Source organism: Pelobates fuscus, chromosome 2, assembly GCF_036172605.1.
Source record: "Pelobates fuscus isolate aPelFus1 chromosome 2, aPelFus1.pri, whole genome shotgun sequence".
In the NCBI taxonomy this organism is placed as follows: Eukaryota; Metazoa; Chordata; class Amphibia; order Anura; family Pelobatidae; genus Pelobates; species Pelobates fuscus.
In genome coordinates, this window is record NC_086318.1 from 119,661,525 (window position 1) to 119,680,736 (window position 19,212).

Consider the following 19,212-nt stretch of genomic DNA (forward strand, 5'->3'; position numbering starts at 1 on the left):
GGGGCGGGGTTCTTTTTCATTAAGAAGAAGGATGGCACGCTGAGACCTTGTATCGATTACCGAGGCTTGAATAAAATAACTGTCAGAAATGCCTATCCTATCCCACTGATTACCGAGTTATTTGATCGTCTTAAGGGCTCCAAAATCTTCACCAAGTTAGATCTCAGAGGGGCTTACAATTTGGTGAGAATCCAGCAAGGTCACGAGTGGATGACGGCATTCAATACCCGGTATGGCCATTATGAATACACTGTTATGCCATTTGGACTATGCAATGCTCCTGCAGTATTTCAAGAGTTGATTAATGAGGTACTTAGGGAGTTTCAGCATGATTGTGTTATTGTTTACCTGGACGACATACTAATACACTCTAAGGAGATTGAGACTCACCATAGACAGGTCAGAAAGGTGTTACACAAACTTCTGCAACATGGTCTATACTGCAAATTGGAAAAGTGCAGTTTTGATCAGTCTCAGGTAGACTTTCTTGGGTACGTGATTTCTGGGGAAGGTTTTACAATGGATCCTGGTAAACTCCAATCTATTTTAGACTGGCCTTTGCCCAAAGGACTCAAGGCTATCCAAAGGTTTATTGGTTTTTCCAACTACTATAGGCGCTTCATTAAGGGTTACTCCTCTATCATTGCGCCTATTACCAATATGACCAAACAAGGGGCTGATACTAAGTTCTGGTCTGAGGAAGCTCTTGGTGCTTTTAAGACTCTCAAGGAACTTTTTGCCTCAGCTCCCATTCTAGTTCATCCTGATACGACTCTGCCTTTCTTGCTCGAGGTCGATGCTTCTGAGACAGGAGTTGGGGCTGTTCTGTCTCAAAGGTTAGGGGTGGATAAACCGTTACACCCTTGTGGTTTCTTCTCTAAAAAAATTTCTGGACCTGAGAGCAGATATGACATCGGGGAGAGGGAACTGTTAGCGGTCATTAAGGCTTTAAAGGAGTGGAGACATTTACTGGAAGGGACACTACACCCTGTTACTATCCTAACGGATCATAAGAACTTGTCTTATATTGGGGAGGCTAAGCGCTTGTCCGCCAGGCAGGCTCGCTGGGCTTTGTTCCTCACTCACTTTAATTATGTACTTACGTATAGACCTGGTTCTAAGAACTCTAAAGCCGATGCTTTGTCTCGTCAATATGAACCATCCAATATAACTGAACCACTTCTGTCCTCCATAGTTCCTAAGGGGAATATCATCGCGAACACGAATCTCAGGATTCACTCTCCATTGCTTTCTGAGATCATGAAGTTTCAGCATTTGGCACCCAAACAGACTCCTGGGGATCGACACTTCGTTCCTGCCGCTCTCCAACTGGAGGTGCTACGCTGTCTCCATAACAGCAAGGTGGCTGGGCATCCTGGCATCCGCAAGACCTATGCGCTTGTTACAAAAACTGTTACAAAAACCTTATTGCACTGTGTACCTTTAAATGCTATTTTCGCCTTTCTGACTTATGTGCAGTCGTTGGTATGGTTCAGCACGAATCCTTTGTGTAAGCGTATAGGTGGCCGCCATTTCGGGACTTTGCACGTGTTCGCGGCCATCTTACGTACGAACAGCGGTGTTTGCCAGCAATCGTCTGGAACTAAAAACGGAAACGCACCCAGGCGAACACCGCTGAGACCTCCAGGATAGCATAACTTCGTGCTGGACTTACCGAACAGCCCACCGTTCGGTAGGACGATTACTCTCCGCATGGGGAGTACAGCGACCTCCAGGATAACTATGGATGACCATGGGTTCGTGGAGTTTTCCCGTACGAACGGAGACCGACCGCAAGGCCTAAACGTGTGGAACTATTTTCGGCCAGAAAGTCTGTGCGGTCGGTCAAAACTTTGAAAACCCCTAACTCCTGAACCGTTCATCCGAACGGGTTGGTTTTCGGATATGTTGCTCCCCTGAACAGGACCTGTACAGCGGTGTAGGATTTAAAGGGGTACCCCCTGGTTTCGGGGTACATCCAGAACTTGGTTGAAAATATGTACTGTATAATTGGGTTAACTGTTTATCTGAGGGGAGGAGATGTGTGGGAGGTACCCAATATGTGATTGGTGATTTTATGCCTCCCCCTGGGAGTATCCTGTTTACATGTAACCACAATAAAAAGCAGGCTGGGCAACCCAGTCCTCAGTTCTTACTTGACCCTCAAATCGCTGCTTTGACTCGTTTTGTGGGTAGAAAAGGTATCCTAGCTATGCCATAGCTAGTGGGATGATTCCACACTTACAGGACTCGTACGGAATACTATGGAACTCGGCTCTCCCCTCTTCAGCAACTAGGAATCCAGACAACTAAACGGTCCAGCTCTCAGCTAGCCTAAGGGTAACCGTAACATTTGGTGGCAGCGGTGGGATGATTCTGGATATCCTAGGAGAGGCACGGAACGGATGGAGAGCACCTACGCAAAATTGAAACGTACAACCCTGAAAGATTTATTGGAAAGCAGAGGAAGGCACGCCAGCAACCGGCCAAAGAGGGAACTGATCGCAGAATTGACAGAACTGGATCAAAGCTCCACAATGGCGGAAACACCAATCACGGATGATGATGCAAAGGCAAGAATTGTTCGGGGGAGGCTTCCCTTATACGGGCCAAACCCATCTATAGAACTGATACAACAATTGATGGTGGAGGCAGACACGGATTTACAAAAGACCCGAGCCTACAACGTTGAAATGGCCAACGCACAACGCACTGCTGAAGCCCCACAAGTAATCGTTCCTGTTGAAACTGCTGGGAAGCCTAAAATACCCTTTGCGGCATTCCGATCCTTCCTGGAGAGCGAGACAGGAATTGATGAGTACTTGGCAGACTACGAAAGGCAATGCGCCCTGCACCAGATTCCCACCAGAGAGTGGCCCACGATCTTGTCTGGGAAGCTATCCGGGCGAGCCCTGGAAGCTTTTCGTACCTTGGGTGCTGAGGAAGTGACACAGTATGAACGAGTTAAAGAGACTCTGCTAAAAAGATACGCGGTGACTCCAGACACGTATCGCCGGCAGTTTCGGGGCACGAAAAAGAAGCCTAACGATACACATATGGAATGGGCGCACCGAATGCGGAGAGCGGTAAATCACTGGATGAGCGGAAGTAAAGCTGTGACTGGTGAGGAAATTTTACAATTATTCCTCTTAGAACATTTTTACGATGGCATGGAACAAAAAGGGAAGGAGTGGCTGCGAGACAGGCGACCTTCCACTCTAGAAGAAGCGGCCAAATTAGCTGATGAACATTATGATTCACGTCTTCACGAGTCCACAAACTACCGGGCTCCAGCACGGGTTGAGCCCAGAGAGGTTTACCGTGCACCTCCTCGTACGGAGTTCCGGGCCCCAGTACCCGCCGGACCCCCCCAGACACTCAGGGTCATCCAATAACAATTTTGATCGTCCTAGGCCCACTTGCCACCGATGCAAGCAACCAGGACATTTCATGGCCAACTGCCTGCTTGGCACACACCAGACGCCCAGGAATTACAATTACCCCTCTGGGCCCTACCGTCCTGCCCGAGCCCTCTGTGTTAACCAGGAGACCCCTATGGAGGAATATTTGGGGCCGCTTCACGAGGCAGACCCGGTATATGCGGCTTCGGATAACCGACAGCACCATCGGCAGAAGGTATGGCTCGAAGGGCGATCTACAGAGGGGTTGAGAGACACAGGGGCTACCATAACACTGGTACAAAGTCATTTGGTGCCAGAACACAAGCGGTCAGGGCAGACCGTAGCCGTTAGAGTGGCGGGAGGGGATGTGTACAAAGTCCCGACCGCTAAAGTACATCTTGATTGGGGAGCGGGGAAAGGAGCTGTGAACGTGGGTATAATGGACCATTTACCTGCTGAAGTACTACTGGGCAACGATTTGGGCCCCATGACTTCTGCCTATGCACCAGTATATAACAATGAAGCGAACCCAGTGACTACACGAGCACAAGCCCGGACGGACCGAGAACCCTCACCAGTGCGGGAGACCCAGGTAAGACCAACCCCGACTTCTCTTGACCTGTTAGACCCCATACCCTGGGACACCCCAGTTACCTTTGAGACCGAGTCTAGGACTGACCCGACCTTACAAAAATACCGGGAACGAGCAGAGACAGGGGGGAGCGGGGCAGATAACGAAACTTTTCTATGGGAAAAAGGGAAACTATACCGCTTGACAGAGAAAAAGGGACAACGTAGGCGACAGCTGGTAGTACCCCACAAATACCGTCGGGAAATCCTCAAAATAGGACACGACATCCCCTTGGCAGGTCACTTAGCTATAACACGTACGCTACACCGCATTACCCACACATTCTTTTGGCCAGGAGTACACGCTGACGTTAAGAATTACTGTAATACTTGCGATGTATGTCAACGAGTGGGAAGGCGAGGCGATCACCCTAAAGCGCATCTAGTCAATATGCCCATTGTAGAGGAACCCTTTAGCAGGGTTGCTATTGACCTAGTAGGACCACTGGCCACCCCTAGTCCCTCCGGTAAGCGCTACATCCTTACCGTAGTAGACTACGCTACCCGGTACCCCGAAGCAGTCGCCCTGTCCAACATCCAAGCGGATACGGTAGCGACTGCCCTGGTACAAGTGTTCTCCCGGGTAGGATTTCCAAAAGAAATTCTATCCGACCGGGGCACCCAATTCACAGCAGAATTGACCCAACAACTCTGGCAGGTGTGCAAAATTAAATCCCTCCTGAGTTCACCCTATCACCCCCAAACGAACGGACTTTGTGAGAGGTTTAACGGAACCCTCAAGCAAATGCTCAAAACGTTCACACAGGAGTACCGAGATTGGGAACGCTTTCTGCCGCATCTCCTATTTGCGTATCGGGAGGTGCCCCAGGAAACGACAGGGTTCTCTCCCTTTGAGTTGCTCTACGGACGAAAGGTACGGGGCCCCCTAAACCTGATCCGAGAACACTGGGAAGGAGAGACAGAAACGGACGGTGTCCCTATTGTGCCATACGTATTGGAACTCAGGGACCGCATGGAGCAGCTAGCCAAATCAGTGCAGGCTAACCTCCAGTCGGCCCAGAAAAGACAGAAGGTATGGTACGATAGGGGGGCCCGAAGGAGAATCTTTACCGTAGGACAAAAGGTGTTAGTACTTAAGCCGGTAAAGACCGACAAGTTACAAGCATCATGGCAGGGCCCATACCAGATCGTAGAAAAAAGGGGCGACACCACTTATGTTATAGCCAGTTGTCACGACAACAACCTCAGGAAGACATTCCATGTAAACATGCTCAAGGAATACTTGGAGCGACCCGAGAACGTGACCGCCGTATGTTGTCCTCCCCAGGAAGACCCCGACAGTCTACCCATTCCCGACTTACTGGAAAAGAGTCCACCCACAGGGGTAGTGACCCAGGTTCAGATAGGAGACCGACTTAGCCCCACTGAAAGGGAGCAGCTCAATACACTCCTCCAGGCCAAGCACCTCACGTTCTCCCAGAAACCAGGGTACACCACCTTAACTACCCACCAGGTCGATACCCCCGGACAAACACCCTTACGCCAACCCCCGTATCGCATCCCCGAGGCAGTTAGAGCCGGAATGAAGAAGGAGATAGATGAGATGCTCCAACTCAGGGTGATTGAGCCCTCCGATAGTCCCTGGGCCTCCCCAGTTGTCCTGGTACCCAAGAAAGATGGGACAACCCGGTTCTGTGTAGACTATAGGAGACTCAATGAAAAAACAGTAACAGACGCCTACCCTATGCCCAGGGTAGACGAGCTACTTGATCGCATAGCCAGGGGAAATTACCTGACCACTATCGACCTCTGTAAGGGTTACTGGCAGATTCCCCTGGCCCCGGAGGCTATCCCCAAGTCGGCCTTCGTCACCCCCTTCGGCCTATACCAGTTTAAGGTAATGCCGTTTGGGATGAAGAACGCCCCCGCTACATTCCAGCGCTTGGTGGATAGACTCCTGGATGGCTTCCAGGGTTTTGCCTGTGCATACCTGGACGACATAGCGATTCACAGTGAGTCCTGGGAGGACCACTTAGCTCACGTAGGAATGGTTCTGGATCAGATCCGGGCGGCTGGCCTGACTCTGAAACCAGAAAAATGTCACTTTGGGATGGCCGAGGTACAGTACCTGGGTCATCGGGTGGGGTGCGGAAAACAGCGACCAGAGCCGGCCAAGATAGAAGCTGTTGCCAACTGGCCCACCCCCATCACAAAAACCCAGGTTTTAGCCTTTCTGGGCACAGCAGGGTACTATAGACGATTTGTACCCGACTACAGCACACTTGCCAAACCCTTGACTGACTTGACCAAGAAAAACTTACCTCGACAGGTCCTGTGGTCTCCCCACTGTGAAACGGCTTTTCAGGCCCTCAAAAATGCTTTGGTTAATGCTCCTGTCTTGGCGGCCCCAGCCCTTAACAAACGTTTTATCGTCCATACAGACGCTTCCATGTTCGGGCTGGGAGCCGTCCTTAGCCAAGTAGGTGAAGATGGAGGGGAGCACCCAGTGGCCTACATCAGCCGGAAGCTCCTGCCCCGCGAAGTCAGCTATGCAGCGATTGAAAAGGAGTGTTTGGCCTTGGTGTGGGCATTAAAGAAATTGACTCCCTATTTATATGGACAAGAGTTCACTCTGGTCACCGACCATAACCCGTTGGTGTGGCTAAACCGGGTCTCTGGAGATAATGGCAGGTTATTACGTTGGAGCTTATCATTACAACCCTTCAATTTCACCATTTCCTACCGACCCGGGAAACAGAATGGCAATGCGGACGGGTTGTCCAGACAAACGGACCTCAGCCCAGCATAACCAGCGGTCTGGACAGCCTTAGTCTGCCCCGAAAAGGGGTCAGACGGTGTCTGCCAGAGTGTTCCACAAAAAGGGAGCACTGTTACAAAAACTGTTACAAAAACCTTATTGCACTGTGTACCTTTAAATGCTATTTTCGCCTTTCTGACTTATGTGCAGTCGTTGGTATGGTTCAGCACGAATCCTTTGTGTAAGCGTATAGGTGGCCGCCATTTCGGGACTTTGCACGTGTTCGCGGCCATCTTACGTACGAACAGCGGTGTTTGCCAGCAATCGTCTGGAACTAAAAACGGAAACGCACCCAGGCGAACACCGCTGAGACCTCCAGGATAGCATAACTTCGTGCTGGACTTACCGAACAGCCCACCGTTCGGTAGGACGATTACTCTCCGCATGGGGAGTACAGCGACCTCCAGGATAACTATGGATGACCATGGGTTCGTGGAGTTTTCCCGTACGAACGGAGACCGACCGCAAGGCCTAAACGTGTGGAACTATTTTCGGCCAGAAAGTCTGTGCGGTCGGTCAAAACTTTGAAAACCCCTAACTCCTGAACCGTTCATCCGAACGGGTTGGTTTTCGGATATGTTGCTCCCCTGAACAGGACCTGTACAGCGGTGTAGGATTTAAAGGGGTACCCCCTGGTTTCGGGGTACATCCAGAACTTGGTTGAAAATATGTACTGTATAATTGGGTTAACTGTTTATCTGAGGGGAGGAGATGTGTGGGAGGTACCCAATATGTGATTGGTGATTTTATGCCTCCCCCTGGGAGTATCCTGTTTACATGTAACCACAATAAAAAGCAGGCTGGGCAACCCAGTCCTCAGTTCTTACTTGACCCTCAAATCGCTGCTTTGACTCGTTTTGTGGGTAGAAAAGGTATCCTAGCTATGCCATAGCTAGTGGGATGATTCCACACTTACAGGACTCGTACGGAATACTATGGAACTCGGCTCTCCCCTCTTCAGCAACTAGGAATCCAGACAACTAAATGGTCCAGCTCTCAGCTAGCCTAAGGGTAACCGTAACAGCGCTGGTCTCTAAAGATTTTTGGTGGCCTGACTTACGCAAGGATATTAAAGAATTCATCGGGGCATGTGAAGTTTGTACCAAGACCAAGCTACCCCATTCGCTTCCATGCGGATTTCTGCACCCTTTAGAGGTTCCTGAAAAGCCTTGGTCCTGCCTGGCAATGGACTTCATTGTTGATTTGCCTATCTCTAAAAAGCAGACTGTCATCCTCACTGTGGTAGACAGATTTACTAAAATGGCTCACTTCATTCCCTTACCTAAACTCCCATCTTCGCCCGAATTAGCGGAGATATTCGCCAGGGAGATTTTCCGTTTGCATGGGATACCTTCCCAAATTGTCTCTGACAGAGGCTCCCAATTTGTTTCCCGTTTTTGGAGATCATTCTGCTCCCAACTAGGCATCAAATTGAATTTATCCTCTGCCTATCATCCTCAGTCCAATGGAGCTGCTGAACGCACTAACCAAAAAGTTGAACAATATTTACGTTGTTTCGTTTCAGAACACCAGGACGATTGGGTCGGTTTGATTCCTTGGGCGGAGTTTGCACATAACAATCTCATTTGTGATTCTACGCATTCTAGCCCTTTTTTCTTGAATTATGGCTTTCATCCTTCCATCCTTCCTTCGGAGTCTTCTTCTCAAGGGATACCGTCGGTGGATGTTCATGTTGCCAATTTAAGAGAGTTGTGGGATCAAACTCGACAAATCCTTCTGCACAATTCTACGCTGGTTAAAAAACACGCTGACAAACGTAGAAGGGCAGCACCGGTGTTTGTTCCAGGCGATAGAGTATGGTTAAGTACTAGAAACATTCGGTTAAAAGTGCCGTCCATGAAGTTTGCTCCTCGATATATTGGACCTTACAGGGTACTGTCTCAAATTAACCCAGTTGCGTATCGTTTAGCGTTGCCTAATGCCTTACGCATTCCTAATTCATTTCATGTTTCCTTGCTAAAACCATTAATATGTAACAGGTTCTCCTCCACGATCGCCCCTCCCCGCTCAGTTCAGGTGGAGGGTCAGGAGGAGTATGAGGTCAATTCCATCGTTGATTCTCGAATCTCCCGGGGGAAACTGCAATATCTGGTCGATTGGAAGGGTTATGGTCCTGAGGAGAGAAGTTGGGTACCTCAGGAGGAGGTGCATGCTCCCCGTCTCCGCAGGGCGTTTCACTCTCGATTCCCTTCTCGCCCTGGTGTATTCCGCCCGGTGGGCGTATCTGAGAGGGGGGGTACTGTCAGGGTACCTGCGGTCTCTACCTCCGAAAGAGGTAGAGACTTAGCTGTTCCTCCATCCAGACGGCCTGATGGCTCCCTTTCCCACGGTCTATCCGGTCATGCAAGGCCGGCCGCGAGGGAGTGACTGCCTTTTACAGCATCTAGGCAGGAAGTTGTCATCAGGACACTCCTCCGGAACGACCTGTCACTCAATTGCTGCAGGACCAATCAGGACGCCTCGGAGGCGTGGTTACTGCTCTGAACAGGGTATTTAACAGAGCTTCTTTCATTAGCTCATTGCCCTGTCGTGGTTCTAGCTTGTTCTAGTCACTCAGTGCTTGTGTATTCTATTATCCCTTTTGGTTTTGACCCGGCTTGTTTACCTTACTCTGCTTATCTCTGTTACTGTCACGGTAATATACCCCAACACGCAGGAATAGTACAGATAGTCAGGAGACAAGAAACCAGGGTTCGTCTTACCGGACCTTAGAATGGCCGGATTTGACGAGAAAAAGCAAGACAGAGTCTAGAACAAGCCGAGGTCAAGGGAACAGAGAGGCAGCGTAACGTAGAACAAGCCGAGGACTGGTACACAGAGGACAAAATAGCGGATAAGCAAGCAAGGATAAAGAGAGAGCGGAGTCAGGAACAAAGCCAAGGTCAAGCACCAAAAAACCAACTGAACGATACAAGCACTAAAGGGAAACTGGACAGAAACCACGATAGGGCAAGGAGCAAGGGAAACAGGTGAGTATAAATACCCTAAGGTTCACTTTGATTGGCCCCTGTCATATCCACGCCCCCAAAATGTGAGTGTATGGGGAATGTGGCCTGACAGGGGCCAATGGGAGACTGATTCTAATTTAGTCTCCCACTGTCCCTTTAAGAGCGCGCCCGAGACGCGCGGTGCGCTCTTAGTGTCGGGCGGGACACGTGACCGCTTCTCGCGGTCACTGCCCGCCTGACTGATCATCTTGTTGGCTGAGCCGCGCGCGGCTCGTGCAGGAGCAGGACCGCGCGCGGTGAGAAGAGAGGACCCCGGCCGGCCCCTGGAGAGGGTAAGTACCGCTACAGTACCCCCCCTGAAGACACGCCCACCGGGCGGGGAGGAGCAGGCCTGGCAGGAAAACGAGCGTGGAAAGAACGCACAAGGCGAGGAGCGTGAACAGCGTCAGCGGAAATCCAACTGCGTTCCTCAGGCCCATAGCCCTTCCAATGTACCAGATATTGGAGGCGACCCCGAAGCAAACGAGAGTCAATTACAGCCGCCACTTCAAACTCCTCATGGCCCTCCACAGAAACCGGAGGAGGAGGAGGGACATGCCGAGTATAACGGTTGCACAGGAGGGGTTTTAACAAGGAGGTATGAAACACGTTAGGAATGCGTAAATTTTTTGGAAGATCCAATGCATACGAGACAGGATTAACCACATGCAAGATACGAAAAGGACCAATAAAACGAGGGGCCAACTTCATAGAAGGCACACGAAGACGAATATTGCGAGTAGAAAGCCAAACCCGGTCTCCCACAGCATAGGATGGAGCCGCCCTGCGATGCTTGTCTGCCTGAACCTTCTGACGAGCAGCTGAGGCCACCAAAGAACACTGAACCTGCTCCCAAGTATTACGTAGACTAGCCAAATGTTCGTCCAGAGCTGGCATGCCCTGTAAGGAGAATGCAGCTGGAAGAACCACGGGATGCCGGCCATAAACAACGTAAAAAGGGCTGTTAGCGGAGGATTCATGAGCAGCATTATTACGAGCAAACTCAGCCCAAGGAAGAAGGTCAGCCCAATTGTTCTGATGGTGGGACACGAAACAACGAAGATACTGCTCTAGAGATTGGTTGGCACGTTCAGCAGCTCCATTAGACTGGGGGTGGTAGGCTGAGGAAAACGAGAGGGAGATACCCATCTCTGTACAAAACGATCTCCAGAATCTGGAGATAAACTGGCTACCCCTATCGGACACGATCGAAGTGGGAATACCATGCAACCGAAACACCTCCCTGGCAAAGATAGAGGCAAGTTCCCTGGATGATGGTAATTTGACAAGAGACACAAAATGAGCCATCTTAGAAAAACGATCCACAATCATTAGGATGACAGTTTTACCATTAGAGGGAGGCAATTCAACAATGAAATCCATGGATATATTGGACCACGGTCTCTCGGGTATGGGCAACGGATGTAACAACCCACAAGGAACTCTGTGGGAGGACTTCATACTGGCACAAGTGCTACAGGCATTAACGTAATCGGTGACGTCCTTGCGCAAGGAAGCCCACCAGAAATATCTAGAAACTGCTGAGAATGTCTTAGAAATACCAGGGTGTCCAGCAGTTCTAGTGTCATGATATAATGACAAGATGTCTCGTCTCTCCGGTATATCAACGAATAGCTTATCAGCAGGCCTCTCCCCAGGAGCCAAGTGTTGTTTAGCCTGAATAGCTTGTAAGAGAGAAGACGAAATGGAAAGAACAGTAGTCGCTATTATTCTGTCAGGCGGAATGACAGGGGTAACATCGACCTCGAGTTTGTCAGTAGTCTCGAATTGTCTGGACAGAGCGTCAGCTTTAGTATTACGGTCACCCGGTCTGTAAGTGATTATGTAATTAAAACGAGACAAAAACAGAGACCACCTGGCCTGCCTGGAAGACAATCTTTTTGCTTCACTAAGGTAAGAGAGGTTTTTGTGATCCGTTAAAATGAGGATGGGATCCCTAGTACCCTCTAGCAGATGTCTCCATTCCTTGAGCGCCAAAATGATAGCAAGGAGTTCATGATTGCCTACATCATAATTCCTCTCTGCTTTGGACATCTGTCTGGAAAAGAAGCCACAAGGGTGTAACGGCTTTTCAGGTGAATCTCTTTGAGACAAGATAGCACCTACCCCTATCTCAGAAGCATCAACTTCAAGAATAAAGGGCAGTGAAGGGACAGGATGCTGTAAAACAGGAGCAGAGGCAAATGTAGCCTTCAAGAATTCAAAGGCCTCGAGTGCTTCTGGTTTCCAGACATGAGTATTACCATCCTTCTTGGTCATTCTGGTTATAGGCGCAACAATGGCAGAAAACCCTTTAATAAAACGCTGAATGGCTTTCAACCCCTGGGGTAGAGGCCATTCCATAATGGCAGACAGTTTCTTGGGATCCATACGAAAACCCTTGGCCGAGATTATATAACCCAAGAATTGGACTTCAGATTGATCAAATGAACATTTTTCGAGTTTGCAATAGAGACCGTTAACCAGAAGAGTTCTCAACACTAATTTAACATGCATGTGATGAGTCTGTAAATCAGTAGAATAAATCAATATGTCGTCCAAGTATACTATAACGAATGTATGTATAAATTGACGTAGGACATCATTAATAAATTCCTGAAAAACTGCTGGGGCGTTACAAAGACCAAAGGGCATCACAGTGTACTCGTAGTGGCCACTCCTGGTATTGAAAGCGGTCTTCCACTCGTGATCCTTTTTGATACGTATGAGATTGTAAGCACCCCTAAGGTCCAATTTAGTAAAAACTGTGGCCTGTTTAAGCCTATCAAATAGTTCTGTGATCAAAGGTATGGGGTACGCATTTTTGACGGTGATTTTATTTAGGCCCCTATAGTCAATACAAGGCCTTAATTCGCCATCTTTCTTAGATACAAAGAAGAAACCCGCCCCTGCCGGGGAAGAGGATCTTCTTATAAATCCCTTCTCTAGAGATTCCTTAATATATTCCTCCATAACCAGATTCTCCTGAGGAGATAAAGGATATATTCTCCCTTTGGGAGGCATAGCACCAGGTAACAAATTAATTGCACAATCGTAAGGCCTGTGAGGTGGCAATCTTTCAGCCTCCCTTTTATCAAAAACAGATTTAAGAGACAGGTACTGAGAGGGTATGACCGTAGGCACGGGAGGAATATTAGTAGAATTCAAAGGGGTGACTTTAACAATACAAGACTCTTGGCAAGAATCACTCCAAGAAACTATTTGTCCTGACTCCCAATCAATGGTGGGATTATGAGTACGTAACCAAGGATACCCTAACACGAGGTGAGAGGAAGGAGAAGTAATGATCTGAAACCGAATGGTCTCAGAGTGTAACACCCCTGTAGACATATGTAGTGGAACAGTTTCATGTGTGATAACTGGAGAGCATAATGGTCTACCATCTATGGCCTCAACGGCCAAGGGTGTCTCCTTCTCTCTGGTGGGTATGTTATTCTCCTTGACAAAACTGGAATCAATAAAGTTTTCGGCCACTCCGGAATCAACCAGGGCTAGTATATTCCCTGCTATGCAGTTACTATCAAGGTGCAGGGAAACAGGAAGAAGTAATTTATTAAGAGGCAAATGTGAGGACTGTGATGTCACACCCAAGGCCAGTCCTCTATACGGTCTTAGGTGCGATAGTTTCCCGGACGCACGGGACAGTCTTGTCTCATATGACCCCTCCTACCACAATAAAGACAAAGTCCCTCCTTTCTCCTATAAAGCTTTTCAGCGTCAGTAAGTTTAGCAACCCCTAACTGCATAGGTTCCTCCTCAGAACCTTTAGATCCCTCGGGAGTCTCAGCTCTAGGGGAGTTAAAGGGAACAAAATGTCTATTTCTGGACATGGTATATAACCTGTCACGGATCCTGTTATCTATATCGATAAGATAGTCAATCAGGTCCTCCAGGGGTACAGGGAGGTCCTTAGCTGCTACCTCATCCAACATAGTATCAGACAGACCTTCCATAAACGCGGTAGTAAGCCCATTATTAGTCCAATCTACCTGTGAGGCAAGGGTCCGGAACTGAATAGCATAATCGGCTACAGATTTAGATCCTTGCTTTATTCTCATTAATGCCCTGGCGGCATTTTTTGACCTTTTAGTCGTGTCAAATGTTCTACGGAACGCTGTGAGGAAGCTATTGAAGTCGTGTACCATAGGCCCATTAGCCTCCCAAATAGGATTTGCCCATTCTAGTGCCTTATCCGTAAGCTGGTGCATAAGAAAACCCACCTTAGATCTATCAGTAGGAAATGAACGTGGGTACATTTCAAAGTGGAATTCCACTTGATTAAGGAATCCCCTACATGTCTTAGCGTCCCCTCCATACCTAGGTGGCGGGGTTAGATGTGCAGAAGCATTAGGCATATTAGCTGTGTCCGGTATAGGGTTTACAGGAGGCGTAGGTACAGGTACCGGAGCTGATCTGGATAACAGTGTCTGGATGGCTTGAGCCATTTGATCCATACGGTGATCCTGTTCTGCGAATCTAGCCTCATGAGTGGCCATCTGTTGACCTAAACCTGCGGGGTCCATGGCCCTATCGTAATGTCACGGTAATATACCCCAACACGCAGGAATAGTACAGATAGTCAGGAGACAAGAAACCAGGGTTCGTCTTACCGGACCTTAGAATGGCCGGACTTGACGAGAAAAAGCAAGACAGAGTCTAGAACAAGCCGAGGTCAAGGGAACAGAGAGGCAGCGTAACGTAGAACAAGCCGAGGACTGGTACACAGAGGACAAAATAGCGGATAAGCAAGCAAGGATAAAGAGAGAGCGGAGTCAGGAACAAAGCCAAGGTCAAGCACCAAAAAACCAACTGAACGATACAAGCACTAAAGGGAAACTGGACAGAAACCACGATAGGGCAAGGAGCAAGGGAAACAGGTGAGTATAAATACCCTAAGGTTCACTTTGATTGGCCCCTGTCATATCCACGCCCCCAAAATGTGAGTGTATGGGGAATGTGGCCTGACAGGGGCCAATGGGAGACTGATTCTAATTTAGTCTCCCACTGTCCCTTTAAGAGCGCGCCCGAGACGCGCGGCGCGCTCTTAGTGTCGGGCGGGACACGTGACCGCTTCTCGCGGTCACTGCCCGCCTGACTGATCATCTTGTTGGCTGAGCCGCGCGCGGCTCGTGCAGGAGCAGGACCGCGCGCAGCGAGAAGAGAGGACCCCGGCCGGCCCCTGGAGAGGGTAAGTACCGCTACAGTTACCCTTGATTCGGCTTGTCTCTCGCTTACCTGTCTTCTGTTACCCTCGACCTCGGCTTGTCTTTGACCATTCTATACTGTACTACTTACGTTAGTCCGGCCATTCTAAGGTCCGGTATACGTATCTAGCTACTGTTTGTACTCTGCGTGTTGGATCCCTGTCCCGATCCTGACACTATGTCAGTGTTGCACTGTGTGCAGCACCTACATTCAGCATCTACATACTCTACATGGAAATGATTGGCACAGTAAAACATGTTGCTATTCATGCGCAATACTTCCCAATGCTTTTTATGGGAGCTCTGGACCAAAGTCAATGACTAAGATAAAGATAATTTAACCCCTTAGTTACCAGACTGTTTCTCAATTTACTTACTGTTAAGGACCCGGGCTGTTTTTACATTTCTGTGATGTTTGTGTTTAGCTGTAAATTTCTTCTTATTCGTTTACTTTACCCACACTTATTATATACAGTTTTTCTCACCATGAAATGGTCTTTCTAAAAATACCATTATTTTCATCATATCATATCATTTTCTATAAAAAAATTATAAAATATGATGAAAAAATAAAAAACACACACTTTTTCTAACTTTGACCCCTAAAATCTGTCATGCATCTACAACCGCCAAAAAACACCCATGCTAAATAGTTTCTAAATCTTTTCCTGAGTTTAGAAATACCCAATGTCAACATGTTCTTAGCTTTTTTTTTTTTTTTTGCAAGTTAAGGGGCAATAAGTAGTGATGTCCAGAACTATTCGCTGGCGAATAGTTCCGGGCGAACATAGCATGTTCGCCACCATGGGTGAACACATGCGATGTTCTATCTGCCCCGGGGACCTCCCTAAAAAAACAATAGGGGGGGGACCTACTGTCCCCCCAGCCCCCACCCCTGAGCGGTGGGTGGGGGCCCTAAATACTAATAAGGGGGGGACCTAATGTCCTACCCCCTGGCCCCCCACCCCTGAGCGGCGGGTGGGGGCCTTAAATACAAACAGGGGGACCCTAGTCACCCCCTCCCCCCCCCAAAAAATTATCCCCCTAAAAATAATGAGGGGGGACCTTTAACTAAGAACCTGTCCAAAAAAACAAATAAATAAACTTACCATTCGATGTTTTCTTTCTTCTAAAATCTTCTTTTTTGAGCCCCAAAAAAGGACAAATAAAAAACCATAATAACCGACGCAATTAAAGAAAAAAAAAACCGAGGGAAAAAAAAATAATAATCCATCTTCACCCAAGGAGGGCTCCGCGCAGACTGAGCTCTGCAAGGCGGGGGGAGGCTTATAAAGCCTTGCCACGCCCTGCAATTAGGCTAAGAACACTCTGATTGGCTGGTTTAAGCCAATCAGAGTGCTCTTTGTCATTTTACACAGCGTGGGAAAATTCCAAAGAACTTTCCAACGCTGTGAAAAAATGACACAGAGCACTGTGATTGGATGGCTTGAAATCCATCCAATCACAGTGCTCTTTGTCATTTTACACAATAGGTCCCCCCCTCCCTCATTATCTTTATGGCCCCCACCCACCGCCCAGGGGTAGGAAATTCGCGTTTGCAGTTCGCGACATCACTAGCAATAAGTACAAGTAGCACTTTGGTATTTCCAAACCATATTTTTTTTTCAAAATTAACTAAAGTTACATTGTTACACTGATATCTGTCAGGATTCCCTGAATAACCCTTCATATGTATATTTTTTTTAAAAGAAGATAACATGAGGTATTAAACTTGGGGTATTTTGACTCTTTTCATGCAACCATTTTACCACCAATCTATGCCAAAAAAAAAAAAAAAATGGTGATTTTTTTGACATAAATAGCAATTTAAGAATACATGTACTGAGAACTTTAAGGGTTATTACCAAAGAACACCCCGATATGTGTTCAGCAACATCTCCTGAGTACAGTGATACCCCCTATGTATAGGTGTGTCGGGTTCTCCGACTTATTTGGAGGATGTGCATTCCAGTTTTCAAACATGGAATTTTCACATCTGGTCATCATGCACCCTACTTGGGACATTTTTTAAGCCGGCCAATGTAATTTACCCCCATCAAACCATATATTTCTGATACGTAGACACCCTAGGGTATTTCATATGGTGGCATTTTAACACTTTCCATGCACTAATTCTACCACCAGTCTTTGTCAAACGTTTGGGTAGTCATTTTTTGTGTTATTTTTCACTCGCATTCTACTTTAGGCATCGATTCTCGGTTCCTGTTATGTGTTACAGACAAAGAACACCCCAATATGTGTTCAGCAACATATCCTGAGTACAGTGATACCACCTATGCATATTTATGTTGGGTTATTTGGGGAGTGCAATGCCAAACTTCTGACATGTGTTTTTCAAATTTGACATATCTTCTTTGCCTATCTTCTTTTATGGGGCCTTTTAACATATCACAATTTTTTTTTCTTGCCATCAATGTGCATATATTTGAAAAGGTGACACCCCATGGTATTGTATATGGGGTATGTTGATGCCTTTGATGCAACCATTTTAGCTAAAACAAATTGGAGAAAATGTGTGCTGGTAATTTTTCAATTTTCATTTTTACACACATTTGTGTGTGATTTAGTGGAGCCTGTTGTTGGTTATTGCAAGAAAACACTCCAGGTTGTTTTCTGCAAGTCCTTCTGAGTACACTCATTCCCTCATGCATAAGTTGAACTTGGTCATAAAAGTCATAAAAACTGATCGGCAAATGTAAAGAATTTTTTTTTTTTTTTTAAACAGATCAGAGTGTGATATCGGTTAAAGCAGTCCCCAATGCAGAGTCCAGGTTACCCAGGGCAATCAGGACAATAAAAGACGGTGTCCTTTCTCTGTCCCCTCTTTGAAACAGACTCTGCATCTTTTTGAGGATTCTGCTTTGCCGCAGTAGGGGTGATTTTAAAAATAAAGTGGGTAGCCCCAACTCTGCTCTCTCCCATCACCGCCTGGGATGCAGGTGCATCTTAGTACAAAATCCACGACATGATCTGGAGCTGAAACTGTAAAAAAGTCAGTTTTATTTGGGGTTTGCTTTTTTGAACAACAAAAAAGCGTTGTGGGTTTCAATCTGCATTATGTAAATGGCAATCTTTTTGTACCAGGTCATTGTCTTCCGCATAGAAAAAGATTAATAAAGTGGTGTTTAAAGGGGCAAGTCAAGAAGAGAAACCCACTAAAGTGGAGTGCTAAAAGGTACTTACCCCTAATTTAGGGGTATATATACTTCCAGTGAGATGGTATATATGAAAAGAAAGGAAAAAAATCCAATGGTGAAGTACATTACATATAATATATAGGGTATGTAAGTGGTAGCTATTTAAACTCACAAATAAAGAGCCAAATATAGAACTGGCTCAGATCTCATTTGCTGTGGTGTATATAAGGAAACACCTTCCTTCTTTGTTTTTCTTTCTTGACAGCTCAAAAAGATAAAACACATAGAAAGAAATATCTTCCTAGTGAAGTATATCTAGGCAAAGGTTCAAGCATATACATGTATCGATAGGTATCTTGCTCACCTGATTCAGAGCCTAATGGACCTGGCTATGGGTAAAACTGCTTATTACCCACTAAGGGGGGTATACCTTCTTTAGAGGTGGATAGAGGCAGCAGCAAGGTGTATTAAATGATCCAAATGATCTATTTATTTGTATAAAAGATATATAAAATAACAGTAAATAAATTACAAAACAATACAGGGAGTGCAGAATTATTAGGCAAATGAGTATTTTGACCACATCATCCTCTTTATGCATGTTGTCTTACTCCAAGCTGTATAGGCTCGAAAGCCTACTACCAATTAAGCATATTAGGTGATGTGCATCTCTGTAATGAGAAGGGGTGTGGTCTAATGACATCAACACCCTATATCAGGTGTGCATAATTATTAGGCAACTTCCTTTCCTTTGGCAAAATGGGTCAAAAGAAGGACTTGACAGGCTCAGAAAAGTCAAAAATAGTGAGATATCTTGCAGAGGGATGCAGCACTCTTAAAATTGCAAAGCTTCTGAAGCGTGATCATCGAACAATCAAGCATTTCATTCAAAATAGTCAACAGGGTTGCAAGAAGCGTGTGGAGAAACCAAGGCGCAAAATAACTGCCCATGAACTGAGAAAAGTCAAGCGTGCAGCTGCCAAGAGGCCACTTGCCACCAGTTTGGCCATA